This window comes from Periplaneta americana, chromosome 15 (assembly GCF_040183065.1).
Source record: "Periplaneta americana isolate PAMFEO1 chromosome 15, P.americana_PAMFEO1_priV1, whole genome shotgun sequence".
Taxonomy (NCBI): domain Eukaryota; kingdom Metazoa; phylum Arthropoda; class Insecta; order Blattodea; family Blattidae; genus Periplaneta; species Periplaneta americana.
This window is the reverse complement of record NC_091131.1, coordinates 10030402-10048993: the sequence shown is the minus strand read 5'-3', so window position 1 is coordinate 10048993 and position 18592 is coordinate 10030402.

Here is an 18592-nt window from a genome sequence, read left to right as displayed (position 1 = left end):
TCGTTCAGACAATATGTCTCTGGAAAGGTTTTTGTCGGATAAATTATGTATTACTTTCATAATAATGATTAAACGTATAACCTACAATTTCTTTACATACAATATTTAATACCTACTTACTTACTTACCTACTTACTGGCTTTTAAGGAACCCGGAGGTTCATTGCCGCCCTCACATAAGCCCGCCATTGGTCCCTATCCTGAGCAAGATTAATTCAGTCCCTACCATCATATCCCACCTCCCTCAAATCCATTTAATACCTACTAGTATATATTATTATTTATTCAAAAGAACAAACAACAGCCTATAAATGCAGGTGACCGCAAGGATCCTGAATTCTAGACAGTAAATATTGGAAATTTGAGCATAGATGTGTTTACATAATATTATTTTTATATCTATACGAATTAATTTACAACAATTGTAGGCATTTGAGAACAAGAAACATGTTTAGGCATTAATGTTGAATAATGTTAAATATTAGGTATTGTATTAAAACAATTTTATCTTGGCATTAAAATTAAATCTTTAATGAAACATTACTGTATGTAAGGTATATTACTTATTTACAGTACTCAAAATATTAAATTTATGATATTCTTGAGTTAAGTGGGTCGAGGAGTGATACAGGCCTATGGCATGCGTAACGAAATGGATTACCAATAAAGCGATTTTGAAAGTATTGATTGGCTTGAGTATTTATTATTGTTATTTATGATTGGAGTAGGTAGACAGAGGGTTGAAGTACATGTTTGTAATGTTTTTGTTTGTTTGAGCTTTGCATACTCACGTATATACATAACATTGAATCTGGTACATATCTTATCGTGATCATTTCATAAAAAAGCAGTAACTGGCTTTCTATCTCTGACATCACCAAAACTAGTGCTCCATTTTGTAACCATATTTCTTGAGGACATAAAATGTGGGAAAATAAATGGGGTATGTTGGTAGAATGAAGTTCGTAATATTTTTTTGTGTTTATTTATTTACTTATTTATTTATTTATTTATTTATACGCGCTTATATTTTTAGAGAACTGCGTCAGTTTCGGTGAAGTGCGGACGTCAGCAAAGGATATAATTATTTTTAGTTGCTAATAATATTATACTACTAGGTTCAAAAAGTTCCCGGAATTTTACTACCATTTTTCGTATTAATATATAACAAGGGATATTATACATTTGTTTTGTTGGTAACATTCATGATGTCATTTTCTTTAAGTGTGTTGATAATGGCGATAGTTGGTTTTGAGTTGTAGGCAATTGTTTATCATAGTGTTTTGTTTGTTCGTCGCATTTTGTAATTATGTCCACAGAGCAACGTACAAACATCAAGTTCTGTGTTTTGATACACAAAACTCCTGCAGAGACATTAAGATTGTTGGAAGAAGCATATGGCGAAGCAGCTCAAGTGTATGCCTGGCATAAACGCTTTTCTGGTGGCCGCGATAGCATCAAAGATGACGTACGCAGCGGCCGACCAACAACTGCAACAAATGAAGCAATCGCTCAGCGTGTGCGTAATGTTGTGAGGGACGACCGACGTAAAACCATAAAAGAGATAGCAGCAAAGGTCGGAATATCAGTCGGAAGTGTACACAATGTTCTTCACAAGCATCTCAACATGCATTACGTGTCTCAGAAGTTAGTGCCGAAAATGTTGTCGGCAGAACAGAAAGAAACAAGAATGACTCTTGCTGGGGACATGATCAGTATGGCTGATGAAGATGGTGATTTCTTAAACAAAATTATTGCTGGTGATGAAACTTGGTACTACTTGTACGACCCAGTCCCTAAACGACAGTCATCTGAGTGGAAATCGAAAACATCTCCTCGGAAGCAAAAATTTCCTAGGGACACTTCCAAAAGCAAAGTTATGTTGGAAGTTTTCTTCGACTCTCAGGGTCTCATCCACCATGAGTTCATTCCAGAAGGTCGTACTGTAACGAAAGAATTGTACGTAGAAATCTTCCGTCGCCTCCTGGACGCAGTGAGAAGGAAACGTCCAGAAAAGTGGGTAGAAAACAACTGGTTCCTTATGCATGACAATGCACCTGCTCATCGCGCAATTATTGTAAAGAATTTTCTTGCCAGGCACAACATAACTGCTTTGGATCACCCACCATACTCTCCTGATCTCTCACCACCTGATTACTTCCTGTTTCCCCGTCTGAAAAGTCATCTGAAAGGACGGAGATTCAATGCTGAAGAGGTTATCGCAAACGCGACGAGAGCACTAAGACGGGTTTCACAAAATGGCTTCCAGCCTGCTTCCAGGAACTCTACACGCGTTGGCAAAAGTGTGTTGTTGCGGAAGGCAACTATTTTGAAGGGGATACTGTGGAATAGTGTTTAAGATACGTTGTTTCTATGATAATAGCAAATTCCGGGAACTTTTTGAACCTAGTATGTATTAGTGTCGGATATTATTACTTGTCAGTAACATGTTATACTTACATTATATTCGTATATATAGTTTATTATAAACCAACTTCCTGAGTTTACAGGTTGCCCAAAAAGACAAGATAAACAAAAATACAATAATAAGGAGAATAATAACTTAGGATTCAAGTATACCATACAATAAATGCCAAAAAAAAATACTAAATTGATATGATATGAGAGATCAAAATAACATTTAATTGTTACCTTTAAAAATTATTATATAAATTATGTTTTAATATATGCAAGGATCTCCTAATTACAATGATAACAATGCTTTTAATTTTGTTAATGGGTAGTCCAAGAATTTTTCAAATTTTCACAGTAATATTCTGTGTATTGATAATGACCAGAGAGCATAATGCTCTTTGCTCTAAATGTAATAAGTGAAACCAAACCAATATACGCTTTAACATCTGTGGTCATATCGCATATGTAGGATCTTTGGGTATATCAGTAGGCCGTCATTATTGTTGAGTTTCTGTTTATATTGTCGTCGTGTGTTGTAGATGGCTTGTGTCAGAGCTTTCTTCAGTTACAAGCCGGAGCATGGGTAGGTTTGGCAACACAGAGTGGAGCCGGTCGGAGGCGAAATCAAAGACGTTATATAGTATACTAGACTCACACAGAGCGCTGGTGTGCTGTCCAAAATTGAAACCAGTCTGCGCATGTTTACGCCGCCATGCTACTGGTAGAAATAGAGCGGTAAACACAATTGTTCGTTTTGTCTCTGGTGTTTTTAGTGAACAATTTGAAAGTAATGGCAATAGAATTTTGAAAGATGATAAATATTATCGCCGCCGACTCATGCTTAACATGTCGGCATCATACAATAACGTGCGGTGTGCTTTTAAAACAATTTTGCCGACCGATTGTTGCTCTGTAGGTTTCACTCTAAGCGTCACGTCTACTTCCTCGATAAGAATAAGCACTAGTTTGTTATATTGTTAAATGGCTATTATTAGTATAATTATTATTATATCATATACGAGTACGTTGGCTTTCTTAACTCTTAATAATAACTCTTTAATAATAATTTTTAATCACATACCTTAATGTTCGTCCTCAGCACAAGACATTGCAATCTCGGTTTTAGTCCACGTGGATTAGACAAGTAAGTGTCATTTAATAATGGAAGCAGCTTATTGACTGCAATATTGAAATTGAGACGAGTGATTGGAGCGGCGACACAAGAAATTGAAAACAATAATGCAATTAAATTTCAAAGACCTGCCGAATGTTATGCACGAGGCCGCTCAAAGACCTGCCGAATGTTAACCACGAGAGCGCGGCGATAATACTAACCCTGTTTAATTTTCCAAGCCATTTGCAAAAGGTACGATATAATATTATCTCTGTTGTTACAATATCAATATCATTAAAAATCAATCAGTAGTTTACGACAATAAAGAATACTTATCAGACTGTAGAGAAATCCCACTGAGTGAATTATTTAGACTAACACATCAGATGTTAAAACATTAGTGGAAAGATAAATTTTTGTTTTTATTATGTAAATGAATTTATCTGCAATATTATAAACTTTCATTCAAGATCCATAAATGGATAAATAAATATACAGATAATAAATAAATAAATAGCTATAATAGCTAAGCCGTCTTTGTGAACTTATGATTCAGAGTTCACCTATAAGTAACTCTTTTACATTTTGCCGGACATATATTTTATTAACAAAAGCAAGGAATGGCATTTTATTGATATTACATATGTGCATAAAAATTATGTACCATCACTCCGCAAGCAATGATAATATATCTATTTTATTTATTTAAAATAAAAATACAATACCGGTATGTAAAAAATCCATACATGAAAAGTATGTGGTTTTTTTATCTTGCATAAAGTGATTGTTTAGTTTTTAGGTCTTCACATTACCTATTGTTTGCAATTTATTAGGTACTGGTACCGATACTTTTTATAATTGATAGCATTCCCTTTATTAATTGAAGAATGAATTCAATGTAATTTGGCTAACTTCGCACATTATATTTTGCCAGATTACCTAATGTCCTGTGGTCTAGAAGTATCGGTAATATAATTTTCGATTCTCTAAAACTTAACAACAGGTCTATACTGATTATCACATATTTATTTCACTTAAGAATTTGATTATAATAAAAACTTGTGTAATCAAGGTGCATATATTTATGTCTTGTGATCTAAGAGTAATGTATGTTAATATAATATTAGAGTCTCTGAAACCTAACAATTTGCTGATTATCGTAAAATTATACAATCTATAATGTGTATTGTGTAGGCCTATTTATGGATGTATGAGTATGTTTTCTATAAATTGTTGCGTACGTATTTTCTTTTCTTTAATGTTCTAATGCATATCAATGAAACTTTGAAAATGTTTATTTCGTCCTAATTTTACGTTAAATGTCGAAAATGGCCATAATCTGTCAATTTTAGATCATCACAGCGTTAAATTGCGTGATTTACGTACTACTCTTATGCGTCTGCTCTCCAACAATATGGCGGCAAGCGCAGTGTTCAATTTGCCCCGGTTTCCTCGTTTCGCGCAGCCGAGACTGTAGGGGCTTGGGCGAAATAAAGGCATGACGTTTGACGTTTTAGTGCTTTGATTTCGTTGTCACAAGTACATTTTCGACATTAATTGATACAAAACTGAGTGTATATGATCAAGATCCAGTGTATTGATGTACGTAATTTATTACGGAATCCGAAATGGTATTTTATTTGAGTTTCAGAATACCGCGTAAGTACTTGCATAAAGCCACTTATAGCTTAAAAAAAATTAAAAGCATACGTGTTTTATATTGATGGTACAAGGCAAAATAAATAAATACTTAAAGAAATGTTACTTGTACCAAAAAGAAATAAAATAACGACGTACTTTCGCAATACCCTGTTCCAATCAATTAACCATTATGTGGCTAGTAAATTGACATTGTTTTGCTGTTTTATGTTGTTTTACCTCTGACGTGAAAGGTCTAGGGTATCATATACCGGTACACTTTAATTTCATGTGATTATCTATCGTGCTTTTCTATAAATATTCCAGATGCCCAGAAAGACAGTTTTAGCTTGAACCTGGCCAGTCACCATAAGAATACTGTTATCCTAAATTATTTGTTATAATTTTTTTTAAATATAATTTTAAATAGGCCAAAGCCAAGTATAAACAAAACAACAACGAAATATACCTTCAACATAATACGTACAAAACACATCATTTCTATTAAGTATGTGCCAATTAGTGTAAACTCAGTGAACTTTAAATCCTGTAAATACGAAGTAAAAAGAAACATTTTTATAACTAATTAAGTACAAAATAAATAATATTAATAAACAAACCTTGAAAACCAACAAAGTGAGTGTATGCACCTACAAGTTATAGGTACATAGTTCTGACGTATAGCAGGCATTCCGAATCTTCAACAAAACTGCAACATTTATGGGATCACAAAACAGCTGTTTACAATGAACTTGAAAATGAACGACGTAACTTTATTGATATAGCAGGCGAGACCCAACAATTTGGCCAGAATTATGATACAACACAAACCACAAGTAAGACTATAAAAATGTAGTTTATACAATATTTAATATAAGGAAGAATTGTCAATCACTTTGTCATTAATAATAACCGTAAAAATTGCTAAAGACTGCAGCCATATTTTCACTTATTGTCTTGTTTTTGTCGCCAACACACACTTCGTTTAAAATATATCAACAATTTACGTTTGGTACGACCGCGAACATAATTCCCTCGTCACACACTTATATTGTAACATTAATTTAGATTGAAAATCGGTATTAGCACAAACACATGTTCTGGAAAGTAGGCCTCCGGTTGACAGTTAATTACAGTGTTGCCAACGTATGGCTCCGACTTGTAACTGAAGAAGGCTCTGCGTGTGTTCATGTAACTGATTTACAATTTTGTTGTAAAGTTTGGTGATTAAGGCAATGATGAATCATAATTTGCAAATTTACAATTCAAGGGAGTTGCAGAAAACAGTTATTTTTCGATTTTGTCCACGACAGTGGAGTTAAGACGCCATTCAATGCCGAGGCTGGAACTTCAGTCCGCGGAACGGCATGTCAGCACGAACAGGCTCATGTGTTGCCAGCCAGAGGAAATCCTGCTTTTCTTATCTGCACGTTGTCCTTCAAGTTAAGACTACGATATTAACAAGTAAGTTTTTAATCTCTTTAATTCAGCCTTACAGTCAGCACAAAATAGTAATATGCGTTACAAGAGCGGTATGTTGAAGTTTTCATGTTCGAGGAAAAGTTTGAAAAAGCGAAACGTAGTTGAGCTCTTTTAATTTCCGAGAATTGGAAGAAAACATACCGCTCGTGTATCGTACATTATTTTGTGCGAAGGTCGTTTATTACATACCTGAAAGAGGAATTTCTAATTAGTTGCAATGAAATCTCCATCTTGGTTTCTGTTCAATGACGGCAAATTTGCAAAACAAAAATATCTATCTTCAACATTGTTGCTTTAAAATGTTTTCTGTGTTTACTATACTCCAGCAGGCCGTGATATACGTCTGTCTTTTTTTTCCCCCAGTCTATGATGAGTCTGGAATCTTGTTGATTTTTTCACTGCGTCCTTAATGTTACTTGCATCACGAATGCAGTAACTTTAGTGGAGTTGTAGAGTTTACTTAATTTTTTCAAATATTTAAAAACAATAATTAACAGTGCAATTTAGGTGAAATTGCAGTGGTAAGTTTCCAATTTATAATTATTACTATATTGAACGTCTCTAAAAATAATATGTTAAAAGCCTAAAGCAGTAAAATCAATATGTCACTTAAGCGGTGAGAAGAGGGAAATTGTTATGTGTGTTAGGTTGGGAATACTGAATGTGGTATTTCACACTTACCGCGTATTGGTTCTGTGCGTAAAACAAGCAAATACGCACGATCTCGCACAAATGTATTTTGTGGCACAGAAGGTCATCTGGCATGAGCTTCGCGATCCGAGCTTCTCTCTGTCGTGTGTTCGAATCCCACTTACATTAATTACCAGATTTGGTTTTTACCGAGGTTTTCTACAAAACCAAGGCGAATACCAAGTAATTCCATTGTAAATCCTCGATCTCATGTCACACTATTAGGTGTAGGGGAGATAGAAGTTTGGGTGCAATCCCCCCTTAATAAGAAGATAGAGTAATCATAATTAAACGCAAACTTAAATAGATTTATAGACAAATAATAATAATCCGTGGCGCTACAGCCCTAGACCGACCAGCCGGCTGCTAGCCTCACGCCCACATGCCGAAGCAGAGGTGGACGATCATCCAACCAGAATCGAGGTATCGTGTGGTTAGCACGATGATCCCCCCAGCCGTTATAGCTGGCATTCGCAACCGGATTTCGCTACCTATCGTAGCTCCCCAAGTGCATCACGATGCTGGGTGGGCACCGGTCCCATACACTGGCCGAAATTTCATTAGAAAATTTCTTCCCCCATGAGGACTCGAACCAGCGCGCATTCCGTAACGCGAGTCCTAGGCAGGATGCCTTAGACCACGACGCCACGGCGCGGGACTTTATAAGACAAGTAGTCCTTACAAATTAATATTATGTAAACAGTTCACTCTGGACCACTTTCAAACTCTCTATAACGTCTTGAGGACTTATCGATTGGAAACCATATCTAGGGTATCATTTGCCAATATCTTCGTTAACATTTTAAAAATATCATCCCAAGTTTCACTCTGCATTTTTTCTATTCCGAAACTCCAAACATAATATACAGATCGTCGTGTTCACTTTCATTTTCACCAGGCATTCACTACTATCAGATATTTTTATGAATACTACTGCACTTTAAGCAATATGGCAGATTTTTATTCTTACTTCTCTTCTGTCTTATCACTTTTCGTTTCCGATCCACAATCAATACACTTCTTATTTTCTTTGCTGGGCAATAATAATTCATGGACGAGAAAGAAATCAATATCTGTACAAGAGTCATGTCAATATACATTACGTAAATTAAAAGCCATGTCTTTGAACATGGCGCTTCTACTAACATTGCATGTTTATCAGGTTGTATAGCAATGACGTCACGAGTATTGTTTATTTAATATTTGGCTTATAATTGATATCAGATGCATAACATTTCGACTTAAATGTGTAATTTCGCTCTTATGTCACATTGGAAGTAATAATTTGAATACCACAATAAATTTTAAAATACGTATAGGCCATTCGATATCTTGTCACTCATGAAACCTATCTGCGCGTCAGGGGAAGAAGGAAGTGGACTCAGAAGCTTCCCTCCCTCGCTACGCTTCTACTCGTAGCAAGCGAGCTCACTTATCCTCACCACAAGGGCGGAAGGTTAAAGGGATAGACTCTAATATTACATAATGAAACTCACCTCTGAAACTTTCATGTTGTCAGAATATCCTTACGGAAAAAAACAATTTTCTAAACACTTCAGCAGAAGTTCTTCCACTGAGTTCACATCAATAAATGAGCCGTTCAGAGCAAAAGTGGTGTAAGTCAAAATTAGGTAATGAGGTTTAAAGTAAAAATTCTGTAAAATACAGCGCAAAGTAGCAATTAATATGTCCTTCTTGCTATCCACTGACTACTAATAGTTTAAATAAATTGAATATTAATTGCTACTTTGCGCTGTATTTTACAGAATGTTTACTTTAATCCTCATTACCCATTTTTACTTACACCACTTTTGCTCTGAACGGCTCAAATATTAAATGGAAGAAAAATAACAGCCAGTACATCAGAAGGGCTGTCTTCTGCTGTCAGTACCGTCAACTTGATGAAAATTATGTGTTATTGTTGTTGTTTTCTAATGCAAGGCGTCTGACAATAAAGGCATTTGACCTCTTTCACTCCAATATTTTTCAAAGATATTATCATGGTCTACCACTGAAGCACAGATTTTGAGGTGTTCCGAATCCATTTCTTGGTTTGAGTTGCACAATGGGCAGTTAGGGGACTGATATATTCCAATTCTATGCAGATGTTTGGCCAAACAATCATGGCCTGTTGCCAATCAAAATGCAGCTGCAGACGATTTTCGTGGTAAATCGGGAATCAACTGTGGATTATGATGCAGAGAGTTCCATTTTTTCCCTAAATTATGTGTTGAGGTGGGAAATTTAATCTGTTCAAATGTGCATCTTTCTCCCATATATGATTTTAAAACAACACACAATCGTATGACGCTGAAGTAGACTACAAAACAGAATGTGATGAAATGACGTCGTTGTTATGTTTCCATGGTTACCAAGTATCTTTGCGGTTAGAACTATGTTCCCATTGTCAATGGTGTTACAATTTTTTAAGTTGATGGTAACGTTCACGTATTTGAGTTAACACTTACGTTTTCATTGTGAATAAGTGAATGAGGCATAAGTACGTGCCTTTACTTTTATTTTTATGTTCCCGTTGTGAATGATGGCACAACTTAAACAAATTACTACAATGTTTACATTCTTAAATTTGTAAACCTTCGCCATTTCTTGCCTACTCATGTATTACGTTTGGTTTATTTGGCTATAGTTGAATCTGTTATCCAATAGGGTATAACTGGATGGGGAGGCATTACAAAAACTGCTCTTTTTCCTCTAATTATGTTGCAAAAACGTATAATCAAAATTTGTTTGAAAAGGCGACTGGATTATCCAACAAATTTGATCAATTCCGAATTGAATGCTTTTAGAATTGGCCAAATTTATAAATACTCTTTAATGAAATTCTATCATAAAAATAGAATGAATTTTGTAGCTCAGCCACGTGATCATAATACAAGACGAAATGAAATTCTTAAATTAGTTGAACCTAAATATTTCACATCTGCTGCTTTACTACACAGTACAAATTATGGTCCACGTCTATATAATTCGATAATAAAATTTCATCCAGAACTGACTACTTTAAGCAATGAAATTTTCAGATCCAGAATTAAAAAATGTATATGACAGACTTCCCTGTATATATATTATGTACCATGCATTGTAAAACAAGTTTATTTCTATCCTAAGTATATTTTCTCTATTTTATCTTGGTTACTATATCAACATGACCTGCACTAATTATACTACGGTACTAATAATAATTTAATATTAATCCATCAATCTCAACATCGTCTCTTTTTCACTCAGTTATTACTAGTATTATTATTTACTAATTTTATTATCATCTTTATGTAACCTTTTTTTCTTAAGTATTTTGTCTACAAAGTATGTGTATCTATGTAACGGAACTGTCCCCGAACACGAGCTTTGCTCTTTCGGGGTATTTTAATGTAACGTTTTTATGTATATGTTATTATTAAATTAATCTAAATCTTAAGCTGTTACGTTTTCATTGTGAATCTGGTGTAATTTGTTTTAGCATTGTAGGTCGTAAAATGAGAATTGCCACACTCCGACCTTCAAACTTTTAAAATTGTGATTAATTTCTTTTTGTATGTTACTGAGATTGTGAAACAACCTTAAGAGGAAATGTTTTTTTTCAAGAACTAGGAATAGGGAAGATTACTTTATGTGGAGAGAACGACAGGATTAGAAAATACTCACATACATATAATAAAACAAAATATTTAAATCATATCTTCTGTTGAGAACATAGACAATACAAATTACAAGTGGTATTTAATTTGTGTAAATATTGCATGTGTCTGTACTGTAGTACAAAATAATGCTGCATGGATATAAAGGCCATGAGTCATCATGCCACAAAAATACATCTCAATTAAAATATATTTATTAAGTACTTGATCTGGATCAGCCATTCCTGTAGAGTTGCAAAGAGAATAATCACACTTATGTATACTGATTATGACGGCTATTCAGAACATAATAATGCTGTTGCTTATATTTACACGTAGCTATCCGCATAAATATTTCTTGTAAACTGACTTATTTCATACATAATACTGATATCTCATTCCCTTACCATATTTTAGCACAGCATTTACGCCATTTGTTAAAAATATTACATACATGCTTGTTACAACAACTAATCGAGACTTTTAATGTACAAAGCCGCCAAAAGCTGAATTATACAAATTAATACACATCTTGAAAATATCATTTCACACAGCGTTACTGAGAGATGCTCTCATGGGCGCCCACAGACACACAATATAGTTTCTATGTACATCCATACTTCCTTCTGCATCTCTTGTTGCCTTGATAGTCAGTATTGTAATTACAAAATACTTCTAAGCTTATGCTATTCCTCCAGTAAAGCATTTAAAAATACTGCGGACATCCATGATTGCTTCCACTTCAAATTGCTAATGAATTTTATTCAATTCAATCAGAAAGTAACTGATTAACATTCTTAAACCTGGTTTACCAAGTTAAATATCTGCATTTCTTTTATAAGAAAGACGTTGCAGGCGTTGCAGCATAACTGTTTGATCCTGATAAAGAAGCTTAGCTCTGCTCTAAGTTAGGAAGAAAAAAAGAAAGAAATCTGAAGTTAAAGGAAATGCAAAAATGTGAAAATATAAGCCAAGAATACAGTAGTGTGAGATATGCACCTTCACCCTGCTCCCGTTTATTCGATACATTAGCCATCTTGTGAGTTGTAGCCCTGATCACATATAACATACTGGTCATCAGATAAGATAGAAGTATCAACACGTAGCAGAATACTGCAGACACGTCAGAATTCGAGTAGTCAGCATTTGGGGGCGATTCCTAAGAGGAAACGAGAATTGCAGCGTCAGGAAAAAACAACGGCAACGCAGTCGAAGAGAAGTAGAACTGATCCAGGGGGCAATGGTGAAGGAAGAGGGGAGAATAGTAAGAGAAAACAATATGATTTAAGGAGTGGTGTGTCCACACCTGTGGAGTAACGGTCAGCGCGTCTGGCCGCGAAACCAGGTGGCCCGGGTTCGAATCCCGGTCGGGGCAAGTGCCTGGTTGAAGTTTTTTTCCGGGGTTTTCCCTCAACCCAATACGAGCAAATGCTGGGTAACTTTCGGTGCTGGACCCCGGCATTATTATCTTCATTTCAATCAGACGCTAAATAACCTAGATGTTGATACAGCATCGTAAAATAACCCAATAAAATAAAAAAAGGAGTGGTGTGGTGGGAAAATAGTAAGGGAAAAAAGAAAGAAAAATTAGATAGTAGGGAGGTGAGGGGGACAAGGATGTCAATGGCAAGTGAAGTGAAGTGAGGGGGGAAATAAGTGTGGGGGCCAGAAGTGTATTTTTATTTTGGTAGGTTATTTTACGACGCTTTATAAACATCTCAGGTTATTTAGCGTCTGAATGAGATGAAGGTGATAATGCCGGTGAAACGAGTCCGGGGTCCAACACCGAAAGTTACCCAGCATTTGCTCATATTGGGTTGAGGGAAAACCCCGGAAAAAATCTCAACCAGGTAACTTGCCCCGGCAGGGAAACGAACCCGGGCCACCTGGTTTCGCGGTTAGACGCGCTAACCGTTTCTCCATAGGTGTGGACGCCAGAAGTGAATCATCACTAATATGAGAAATGGAGAAGTAATATATGGGTAGTGTGGGGAGCGAGAGATGACAAAGATACATTTAAAATGAACATGAGTGGAAGAGAGAATGAAGTAGAGTAAGTTATGACTTACATAAATTTCGATGTAATTAAGTGAGATGGCACTGTATACAAAATATGTGAAGGACAATCTCTCTCTGGAAGAAATGCTTAATGACAATATATTATATATAACATATTGATCGGTCTAATGGACTTTCAAGATAACCACTTTTATCAATTTCACTTTGCTGCCATCTAGCGACTGCAAAATAAGTCACGTAATAACTCATGGAATTGCATGGAACAAGTGTACTTCTATCTAGTGGTCGTTATAAAAAATGTCTTTTCGACAGTTGAGGCACAGTCTACTATGTACAGTCACGAAGCTTGAGTTTTGAGTGTTATAGAAACAATAGTCTGTAGACTGTGACGGTTCTATTTTGCATTGCCTGTAATGAGGCGATATTAGCGATCCTAGTGGTGAGCAACTATCTAATGTTTGCATATTTATTACGTATTGAGCTTCGCGACTGTATATACTAGACTGTGGTGGAGGCTCTGGTGGTTCTTTTTTTATGTTGCCATTTTTCAAAGCGTGGGAATGGCCAATCTGCTATATATGTGATCAGGGGTTATAGTCAGCACAAATTACGAACGGCTGAACTCCTATCCTATATTTATTATTAAAGAATCACATTATGCCTGTTATACTTGTAAATTTGCATAAAATAAATAAATAGGAAACATGTAGGTGAAATAGACGCAGACAAAAGTCTGCTCTAATATTCACAGTTATATTAAAATATATATGAAAAACTGTAATCTTGCCATATTAAAACTTGTGGCAAGAACAAAATGTTTTATATGAAATAATGTCGCATGGACGAATTCTGCGTCTACATATCAATGAAAGGTAAATATGTGTATTGGTTCCTCCTCCCCATTTTGCAATATACACGTAGTTATATTTTGTAAAATGGAAGCACATCACATAAATATACTATCTCGAACATAGTGGTCTGAAACTCTGGACCAAAGTTACTCCAGCACTTATTACTGCAACGAAGCGATTAATTTTAAATAAATTGTTGCACTATTCACGCAACTGGAATCTTCCACATCCGTTGCTTTGTTTACTATCTTTGGTCATTGAGTTTTGAAGATGAAACTTATGATGTGGTTCATGGTTAAGACACTAATGATATGGAATTCGTACTTAAACGAGAGCACCAAGTGTGCAATAAATGGAGATTTAAGAGTTACTTTGAAGATAATTGGTTATTTTAACAATACAGAAAATTCGGAAAATTCCAGTGTTACACCAGATAATATAATCTTTGACTCTACATTACACCACACGAACATACCCTCACAGGAAACAAACCAAGAGGTGCCAAGACCAACAACGACCAGTTCTGAGGATGACCCATAAAAGGTCGAAACATGTAAACAAGGTACGATAGAATTTAACATAAGAAAGTCTTATCATACATATTCCGAAGTGATACAGTGTTAAAAGTTGTGTAATCAATACATCAAATATTCATATGTATGAGGTCTCGCCCACCTCATTGAATATTACACGACTAATATGAATTAGTCTATTGTACAGAGGTGTGAAAATTACTAGAATAATCTTAATTTTAAAGGTTTTTTAATAGTTCCTTCACAAATATTCATTGAATTGATGAATATTGGTATATAATATTACTATACTGATGTAGGATATATTTACTACTAACAATGCCGGAAAGCATTGTTGTACATTGGTATTTTTCTTACTTTACAATTGTTATGGGAATTCAGAAATTATTATATTATGTTAGCGGAATTGGAAACATCAAAAATTAATTAAGAAATGCTTTAAACAAATTGTTCTTTGCGTTTACATTGTTGTGAAGGTTCAAATGAACGTATACATCTGTTTTGTACATATAATTTTTTATGTTTCCAATTCTGCCAACATAATATAATAATTTCTGAATTCCCATAACAATTGTAAAATAAGAAAAATACCGATGTACAACAATGCTTTCCGGCATTGTTAGTAGTAAATATATCCTACATTAGTATAGTAATATTATATACCAATATTCATCAATTCAATTAATATTTGTGAAGGAACTATTAAAAAACCTTTAAAATTAAGATTATTCTAATAATTTTCACACCTCTGTATTATTACTATTAAATACGAGAAAAACTTCAATAAATATTTTCACGTACACCTCTTAAAGTTGTTTCTTCCAACCAAGACCAGCTTGGTGAATGTCAAATCTTTAATAATAATTGTCAAAAAGCTTATTTTAATATCATCGACATTAAATCTTTGATATTCGTTACAATCAATGCCGAAAATTGTAAGAAAGGATTTCGATCCATCAACTTGAGTTGACTACCGTTAAGTCGTTGAAAACTGTTAGCCTACTCAGTTCACAATCTTGAATATACAGAATGAAATTGAAACGTATTTAAGTAACCTGTCATACATGTATTTCTTAAATACTTTAAATCAAATGACAGATGTAACAGGAATACCTAGAATATGAATCGATAATGTTTTCGAGCTCTGTGCTGCGAGTACTATGAAGTGGTTCGATGTATCAAACCTGAATTTCCTCATTATGCGTTTTGTTTTAAGTTAATCCTCACATTTTTTTCAATGTCAGTTCTCACAGTTGCATTGCCTTCTTTCTTATGCATTGTTTCCCTATATTAATTTTAACAATTATATTCTTCTTTGTTATAGGCCTATTAATTCTCACAGGTGTACTCCTTATTAATTATATTTCATATCGATTCTCGTAATTGTATTCCCTTCTTCCACATGAATTCCATTTCATATCAATTCTCAAAGCTGTATCCTCCCTTCTGTATTCTTTTGCAGGTTAATTATCGCAGTTGCATTCACTTCTTTTATTTGCATTCTTTCTTATGTTAATTCTCACCATTATATTCCCCTGTTTATTTGTATTATTTTCCATATTGATTCTCATAATTATATTCTTTATCATACCAATTCTCACAAAATTGTATTCTTCCTCTTTGTGCATTTTTCGCGTTAATTCACACAGCTGCATTGCTTTTTTCCTCATTAATTATGTTAATTTTCACAGTTGAATTCCCTTTCCCCTCATGTAGCCTACTATTTATTTTCATGTTAGTTCTCACAGTTGCATTTTCCCATTCCTCATGAAGTACTTTTTATATTAATTCACACAGTTACATTCCATTATCCCTCATGCATTTAATTTCATGTTAATTCTCACAGTTGTATTCTCTTTTCTTCATGAATTTAATTTCATGTTAATTCTCACAGTTGTATTCTCTTTTCTTCATGAATTTAATTTCATGTTAATTCTCACAGTTGCATTCTCTTTTCTTCATGAATTTAATTTCATGTTAATTCTCACAGTTGTATTCTCTTTTCTTCATGAATTTAATTTCATGTTAATTCTCACAGTTGTATTCTCTTTTCTTCATGAATTTAATTTCATGTTAATTCTCACAATTATATTTCCTTGTTTGTCATGAACTATTTTTATATTAATTCTCACAGTTGTATTCTCTTTTCTTCATGAATTTAATTTCATGTTAATTCTCACAGTTGTATTCTCTTTTCTTCATGAATTTAATTTCATGTTAATTCTCACAATTATATTTCCTTGTTTGTCATGAACTATTTTTATATTAATTCTCACAGTTGTATTCTCTTTTCTTCATGAATTTAATTTCATGTTAATTCTCACAGTTGTATTCTCTTTTCTTCATGAATTTAATTTCATGTTAATTCTCACAATTATATTTCCTTGTTTGTCATGAACTATTTTTATATTAATTCTCACAGTTGTATTCTCTTCTTCTTCTTCTTCTTCTTCTTCTTCTTCATGAATTTAATTTCATGTTAACTCTCACAATTATATTTCCTTATTTGTCATGAACTATTTTTATATTAATTCTCACAGTTCTATTCTCTTCTTCTTCATGATTTATTTTTATGTTAATACTCATTCTTCCTCATGAATTATTTTCATACTAATTCTCACAATTGTAGTCCCTCTTCCTTATTAATTCTTTTCTATGTACTTTCTCACCGTCTATTCTCTTCTTACTCATAAGTTTTATTTCACATTAATTCTGAGAGTTATATTCCCTTCTTCCTCATTCATTTTTTTTCACATTAATTCTCACAGTTGTATTCCATTGTTTCTCATGATTCTATTTCATGTTAATTATCACAGTTGCATGCCCTTCTTCTATATTCACTTTTTCATGTTAATTATCATCTTTGTATTCCCTTGTTTTTTTATGGATTCTATTTCATGTTAATTCTCACAGTTTTATTCTTCTTCTTTATGTTTGATATGCAGGTGATTTCTCGTTATGACTGACTATGCAGAAAATTTCATAATCTTTGCTTCTTCGAAATATGCATATCCTTCTTGAAAACTGTATACATGAACAAAGCGATAGTGAAACTGACGGTGTTGATGAAATGGCTCTTATTTTGATGAGGTGTTAGAGAATTGACAGTATTATGGCGTTCGCCAAGCAAAATCTGACGAAACCGACGGTTAGCATGAGTACGGTAATTATGAAGAATGATGTGGGATATGAGAACAGCAGACATAGGAACATGGAGTACTACTTCAGGCGTAGTCACGATTACAAAGGAATCGCAATGAAGAGAGGAGCCATGGTGCAAGAGCTATCTACGCTTGATTGCCATCCGGAAGGAAGGTTCAAGAAGGCATGTTGTCTGTACTGAGAACGAGGGTGAATGTGGCGGCAAGTCGTAATGATGCTGATAGTTGCATTTCTAATCTGCTATGTGATTTATGTAATATTCAACAATGTTTAATAATTTATCGTTCCTATCATATGATCGGTGTACTTCGCTAGACCTCTGAAATGACTTCAGATATACTTTCTATATTTCTGATAACGATGTTGAAATATTTATAAAGATAAATGCCTTATTGGTCCCCGTTTCCGCTACAAACCTACATAATAAATATTATATAATATTTCGTAAGATAATAATCCCTATTGATTGTAACATTAGATGGCAGAAATCCAATGTATCAACAACAATGTGACAGTCGCTAAATGATCTGGCAGTTAAAGGGATGAAAGCCAATTAAAATGGCTTATAATTTATCTTCTGGTGTAGTTTCTGTAGCAAAAAATAGATTCAATCTTTTATTAAATTTCTTTGCAGATCTACAAATTTTCTTAATTAGCTACGTAGGAAAATATTTTTTAGAACTGTATAAAATATTGTCTGTTAAATATTAAATTGAAACGAAGTTGAATCATTAATTTTATTAATAAATACCATGTGTTTGTCCATATTAATTAAACTGAATAATAAAATAATACAAATAAAACAAAGACGGTAAATTGTGCGTAACTTTTGGTGTTATTTCCCTACTATTTGCTCTTATAGTTAACTTCAGATCTACCAACTCTCCCAAAATTTAAGTAAATAATACGCTCGCTGTCCTCAGTAGCCTATTGAAATCTCAGGCATTCAGCTATTTTTAACTATGTATCAGTGAATGCTTTGTAATCAGCCATATAAACTTACATAGACATTAATTGACATCAGTGTGAGGTTAAGTATTTAATTTCTGTG